Source organism: Solanum verrucosum, unplaced genomic scaffold (genome assembly GCF_900185275.1).
Source record: "Solanum verrucosum unplaced genomic scaffold, falcon-dt-bn FXZP01000194.1, whole genome shotgun sequence".
NCBI lineage: Eukaryota > Viridiplantae > Streptophyta > Magnoliopsida > Solanales > Solanaceae > Solanum > Solanum verrucosum.
This window is the reverse complement of record NW_026020416.1, coordinates 431,235-437,546: the sequence shown is the minus strand read 5'-3', so window position 1 is coordinate 437,546 and position 6,312 is coordinate 431,235.

Below are 6,312 nucleotides of genomic sequence, written 5' to 3'. Positions count from 1 at the left end.
TCCGATCAGCCATCAGTAACCGCATTGCAGTGGGCTTTGATCCCCTAGACCCAACTTCTGTAAATAGGTAAAGGCATGAGGTTGATGCTAGCACCAAGATCACACAATGCCTTAGCAAAGTGTAATAACCCTATAGTACATGGGATCGTGAAAGCACCAATGTCTTCCTTCTTCTGCACCAGAGATCTTGTAGCAATAGCACTACAATGCTGCAATCTATCATCATCTTCAAAACTCACAGACCTTTTCTTTGTCACCATATCTTTCATGAATTTTGCATATCCAGGCATTTGCTCCAAGGCTTCTATCAAAGGGACATTGATAGAAAGTTGTTTCAACATAGTGATAAACCTGCGATATTTCCCATCTTCAGTCTTCTTCACTAACCTTTGAGGAAAAGGTGGTGGAGGTCTAGGTATGGGAACCACTTTCTAAGGTATCTCCACTTCTTGTTCTGTCACAACCTCTGACTCCTCTCTAACTTTCACCACATCATCTTCTTTTCTATTCTCAACTTCTACCACAGATGGCATAGGTGGATCTATGGTTTGCTTACCTCCTCGAGTGGTAATTGCCCATACAATGTCCATCATTCTTTGGATTCTGGATAGTGTTGCTTGGAAGAGTGCCAGGTTGACGCGGGCTCACTGTAGTAGACAACTGCGTCATCTGTTGCTCTAGATGCTTTATTGACACTGCATGGGCATCAACCTTTTGACCAATACCAGATAAGTCGTTTCTCATCTCCTTCACATTCTCATCAGTCGCATCAAACCTTCTCATCATCTTCTGCAGCATATCTTCAATACGTGTCATTTACCTCCAACCTCCCTAGCACCAGATTCCCCGATTTTGAGGGGGAACATAGGGTCCAACCCGATCGTTTCTGTTGCCATAGTTGTTCCTGTTGTAGTTGTTGTCGCGATTGAAGTTCCCATCTCGGACATAGTGACCCTCTCGGTTGTAATTTCCATAGTTCCAACCTTGGTTCCCTTGACCTTGGCGCCAATTTTCCGTGTTGGATCCTTGGGCGTTTGGTCGGAAACCCCCCGTCTGATCGTTCACCGCATAAGTGTCCCTCTTCATAGTAACACTTCTCAACTGGTGGTGGAGTTCTAGTTAAGTAATTTACAGCATTTACCTTTTCTGCTCCTCCACTCACATGCTTCAATACCCAACCCCAACTCTGTCCTCATCTGAGCCATCTCCTCACGAATATCATCTGCAGAGTTAACAGTAGCATTATGAACAGCAAATGTGTTTCTCCCAGTATCTGACCTTCTAGTGCTCCACGCTTTATTGTTGCGAGAGATCCTCTCCAATTTTTCAACAATCTGTGCGTATGTACAATCACCATATGAACCTCCAGCAATAGTGTCAAGTACTGCTTTATTGTTGTCATCCTGTCCTCGATAGAAATATTCCTTCAGTGACTCATCATCAATACGGTGATTTGGGACACTTCTTACGAAAGCAGTGAATCTGTCCCACGAGCTACTCACAGACTCTCCAGGTAATGCCACAAAATTGTTGACCCGATCTTGTGATTGAGCTTCTTAGACACTGGATAGTACTATGCTTTAAAATACCTCTGCTAGTTATAAGGAAGCTCAGTGAACCATACCGCAGCATTGCCTGTCAGTGACAGAGGGAACACTCGTAACCCAATGACGTTCATATCCAGTCTAGTCTACCTACACAACTTTTGCAAACCACCCTGAGCTTGGCTAAGTGAGCATGTGGATCCTCCGATGGCGATCCTAAAAATAAGCCTCTTGCTGTAAGCATCTGCATCAAACTACTAGTCACCACAAATGTGTGCCCTAGAGGTAGAGGAGGTAGGACGATGGGTCCATCGGAGTCTGCTATGTCGACGTTGCCCCCGATAGTTGTCATGGTGTTGTGGGCCTGGTAGACCATGTACTCTCACTGCATCTCCCAATTGATTTTCAGCTAGACCCCGATTTTCCCCACCAACTACTCTTGGCTGCTGTAACTCAACTGCTTCATCTAGATTTCCTCCGATTGGATGAACTGGAAGTCCTTGATTGTTCATTCTTCGCAAAGTTCTGTTCAACTCTGGATCGTACGGAGTAAGTAGTTCGCCTTGGCTCCGTGTACTTGTGGCATACACTAGAGTCGGAACCTGAGAGAGACAAAAATAAAGAAAAAAGTAAAATTAGGAAATATTTGACTAACGTTCAATATTGTAGTTAAAACAAAATCTAAAAGTCAGATTCCCCGGCAGCGGCGCCAAAATTTGATACGCTCAAATTACACCTCCTTTCAGAAGCATAAGCGATCGTTATCAAGTAAAGAACCCAACTTGTAGGTTGGGATCGATCCCACGAGGAAAATGGTTTAGACTTTACTTTTAACCAACAATTATATTCAATTAGTCAAATTATTTCCAGAAACAGGTAATAAAAAGGGGGGTTGTGCTTGTGTGAAACAAATAGTAAGAACTTAATAAGTAATCAATAATTAAACTCAACTTGGTTGTTATCAAGATAAGAGAAATAACTAGGGTACACGTGTTCCCCATAATCTCATAACGCAGTAATCCTAGCAATAGCAATCCTTTTCTAGTGTATTACATGCAAAGTGATAAGTTATGTATCTCTAAATCCTTGGTCTGGCATCTAGAGAATTTCACCCCGCACATTGGTCCGGCTACGTGTGTATAATTTACTAACCCTTACCTTTACCTCATATTAGACATCATAATCGATGTTTGGCTTAGTTATTACTTCGCACCAATCGACACTAGCCTATTAGATAGTATCACACTAAATCTATGTTGATAATTCTTTTCTTGTTAATTACCTCCTTGGTCCGGCAAGTAGTAACAAGGCGAGTTCTAACGTTGGCCACCGTTAAAAAGACTTCTAAACGAAAGAATTATCAATGCATGCAAAATACTAGTCAAGAATTGTTTATTTACTAGTCATACTTTGTTAATTGATCATGGTTCCCACAACCCTAGTTGTGGATTTAGTTACTCATATTGGCAAGAACACAATTCATAATTGTAGATGAAGAAATCATGAACTTACGTAAAGAGAATAATAAACCCAGAAAATTAACTTGAATTGCAAAGCCAAAATCTTCAAATCGAACTTGGGAAATCAATAATTGCTAGGGTTGCAAATTAATCTCCAAAGTTACAAAGCAAAAATAGAATAATAATGTCTAACCCTAAAAAACGAGGTTTACATGTCCTATTTATAGAAAACAAATCCTAAATAAAAAAGGAAACAAATTAAGGAAAGTTTTGTTCAGGTACACGTCTTCGATCCACGGGACTGACTTACGGACCGTCGATGGATCTACGGTCCGTAAGTCCCTTCCGTCACTCGGGACTTAGAAAATATTTCAGCATCCAACAATCAGCTTCTCTGAAGCAGACGACGGACTAGCAGCACGGACCGTAGATCGACCTACGGTCCGTCAATCCCTTCCGTAGCTCCATACTTTGAATCTTCAAAAATCAGGTACTGGAACCCTCGCAGTCTCACTCTACGGATCAACAGTACGGTCCGTAGATCAATCTACGGACCGTCAATGGGCACCGTGGTTCCACACTTAGTCAGATTTTCCTGATTTGTCCTCAACACCATGCCTACTGATCTACGGTCATCACCTACGGACCGTGAATGGACCTACGGTCCGTAGATGACCTCCGTGGATGCCTTTTTCTGCATTTCCTTTAGCTGTCTCTAAACTTCCGCACCTGAACACCTTTCCTGCAAAACATGATAAAACACATAAAAAACAATATAAAGAGGCCCTAGACACACACAACTTGTAAGTGAAATGTATTAGAAATACCGTAAACTCACGGTATATCAATATAACAGTCATAATTTAGATTCAGAGACTTGTAATTTTTAGGGGTAGCAATATGAGTCGTAAAAGTGTCTACAATTGGTAGATGAAAGTTGGGGTTCGAGAAGGTGCAAAAAGTTTGATTTCTACAAGGAAGAAGTACAAGCAGCAAAAATTTCCACGAATCGCAGTTTTTGTCCATGGAAAAATTCCTAAGACTATCCAGTTGTTTTCATCCACAAGAGGGTTTACGACCCATAAATCAGTTCGTAAAAGTTGTTGATGCCAATTTTTCTAATTTGCTTAGGATAAGTTTTTAATATCTATAAATACTTTTTCTAGATTTTATTTTACACTTCACGCTTATTTTATGGTCTGAATAAACAAAGAAACAAGTCTTTTTTGCGTTGTTCTTGAATTTGGAGAGATTTCAGACTTTAATTTGTGATTTTTGACTTTTGAGTTTTAATTCAAGATTTTGAGTTTCTACTATTCATCTTGTAAATAGATGATTATGCATATATTATTTATCATTGATTGTTATTATTCTTACTTGCTGGAGTAAAGGGGTAAAAGAATGGGAAATTGAATTATACAACGGGAATTGAGGCTATCAACCCTCATCTAATAGCTTGATTTTGTCCAAAAATAGCTAATTCGAGATCAAGGGTAACATTTAGTAATGCAAACACCTATACGGGCCAAGTTGTGTGGTGACATTCATCTATTTAGGGGACCAACCCCTTAGGTAAACTTAACTTACCGATCTCACCTACACTAAAAAAGTTACTAATGTATATCCGATCTTACTAAGTTATGACTTCATGGAAATTGCAGAACTCTAGTTTCATCTTTTATTTGATTCAAAACATGTTCTCTTGACATTTTGTTGCTTGCTACTTGTGAAAAATATAAACATTTCCTTTTACACACACCATTCAAATATAACACGACTAAGAGCACAAATAATTACAACTGACCTGGGTCCTATCATATTCCTCTTTGAATCGATCCTAACATTTATTAGGTTCTATATTTGAGCAACAATCACTTTATACTTCTTCTGAAAGGTGTAATTTGTTGCATAATAGAGATTCAGACAAACATTACCACTATAAAAAGATTTGATTGTATACAATACATCAATTGCAAAGTAAAATACGAAAAAAGGGAATCACAAATAATTAACAAAACAAAGAAAGGAAAAATACTTATAGAAACTCGAACAGTAGACCTTGCCTGTGGAATTGAAGTCGTGTAATTCTAACTTCCTTTGAGCGGGTTCATCTTAAACATAAGAGAAACGATATAAAGTGACACATGAAGTTGTCCCAATTTTTTTAAAAAGACACATTAACTATGCGGGCGTCCTATCATCCCCTTAAACAATTTTGAACTAATATATTATTATATCATTTTTTGTCCACTTATCATAGAGATTGTACTCTCTTAAAGAACGTGAGCAACCTAAAATAATGAATATAACATTATTTTTACAAGTATTTTGTTATAAAACATAGTTTTTGTTTTTCTTATTATTTTAACTTTTTTTTCCTTGTTATTTTTTCTCTTTCTTTCTTCAAAAATTCAATGTCATCTCCATTAAAACTCCCAACTTTCAAAGTCTCCATTTTTACCACAACTCCACCCTCCTTCTTTTACTACTACTAGTTTAACTCTCTTCAATTTTAAATTTTATCTAAATATTTTTTACATTTCGAACAATGTGATAAACCCATTAGATTTCAAGATAATTAGGATATGTCATTTAACTTTTTATCTGAAGTTCAATTAAGCTCTTTCAATTTTTGTGGAATTCATTGATTCTTTGAAAAGTATCATTTCTAATTTTAAAAATTATATGAAAACGAGATAAATTAATTTATGATACCTTCAAAATTTTAAATTTCTTAGAAAAATAATTAGTTTTGTTATCAATAACTCAGCAAAGTCTAAAAAATAGTATGATTTTTTTTTACTGATAGAATGAATTTAGCTGAAGAAGAAGAAAAAGAAAAGAAAATGAGGGAGGTACTAAATTTAAAGTGGGGTGGGGGTGTGAGGGTGGAAGGTGAAGAAGAAAGAAAGGAAGATAATGGAAGGAGGGGGACAACTTGAAAGAGGGGGTGGGTGGGGTGGGTGGGGGATAGAAGGTGAAGTGGAGTATAAATTAAAAATATATATTTCAATTAAATTAACACATGTTATGTAATGATTGGAGCGTGATAACACTTGCTCTTTAAAATCTTGGACTGATCGAAAGATGATGTAATAATATCGGTTCAAAATTGTTTGGGGGGGGGGAGGGAAATAGGACTCTCGCATAATTAATATATCATTTTGAAAATTCGAAACAATTTCAGGGTTTATGTTTTTTTTTTCTCTAAATATAATAAGTGATTATTTGTTTAAACAAAACTTTTAACACAAAAATAATATAATTTTCTGATAAAGAGAATTCAATTAAACCTTTTTGAACATACG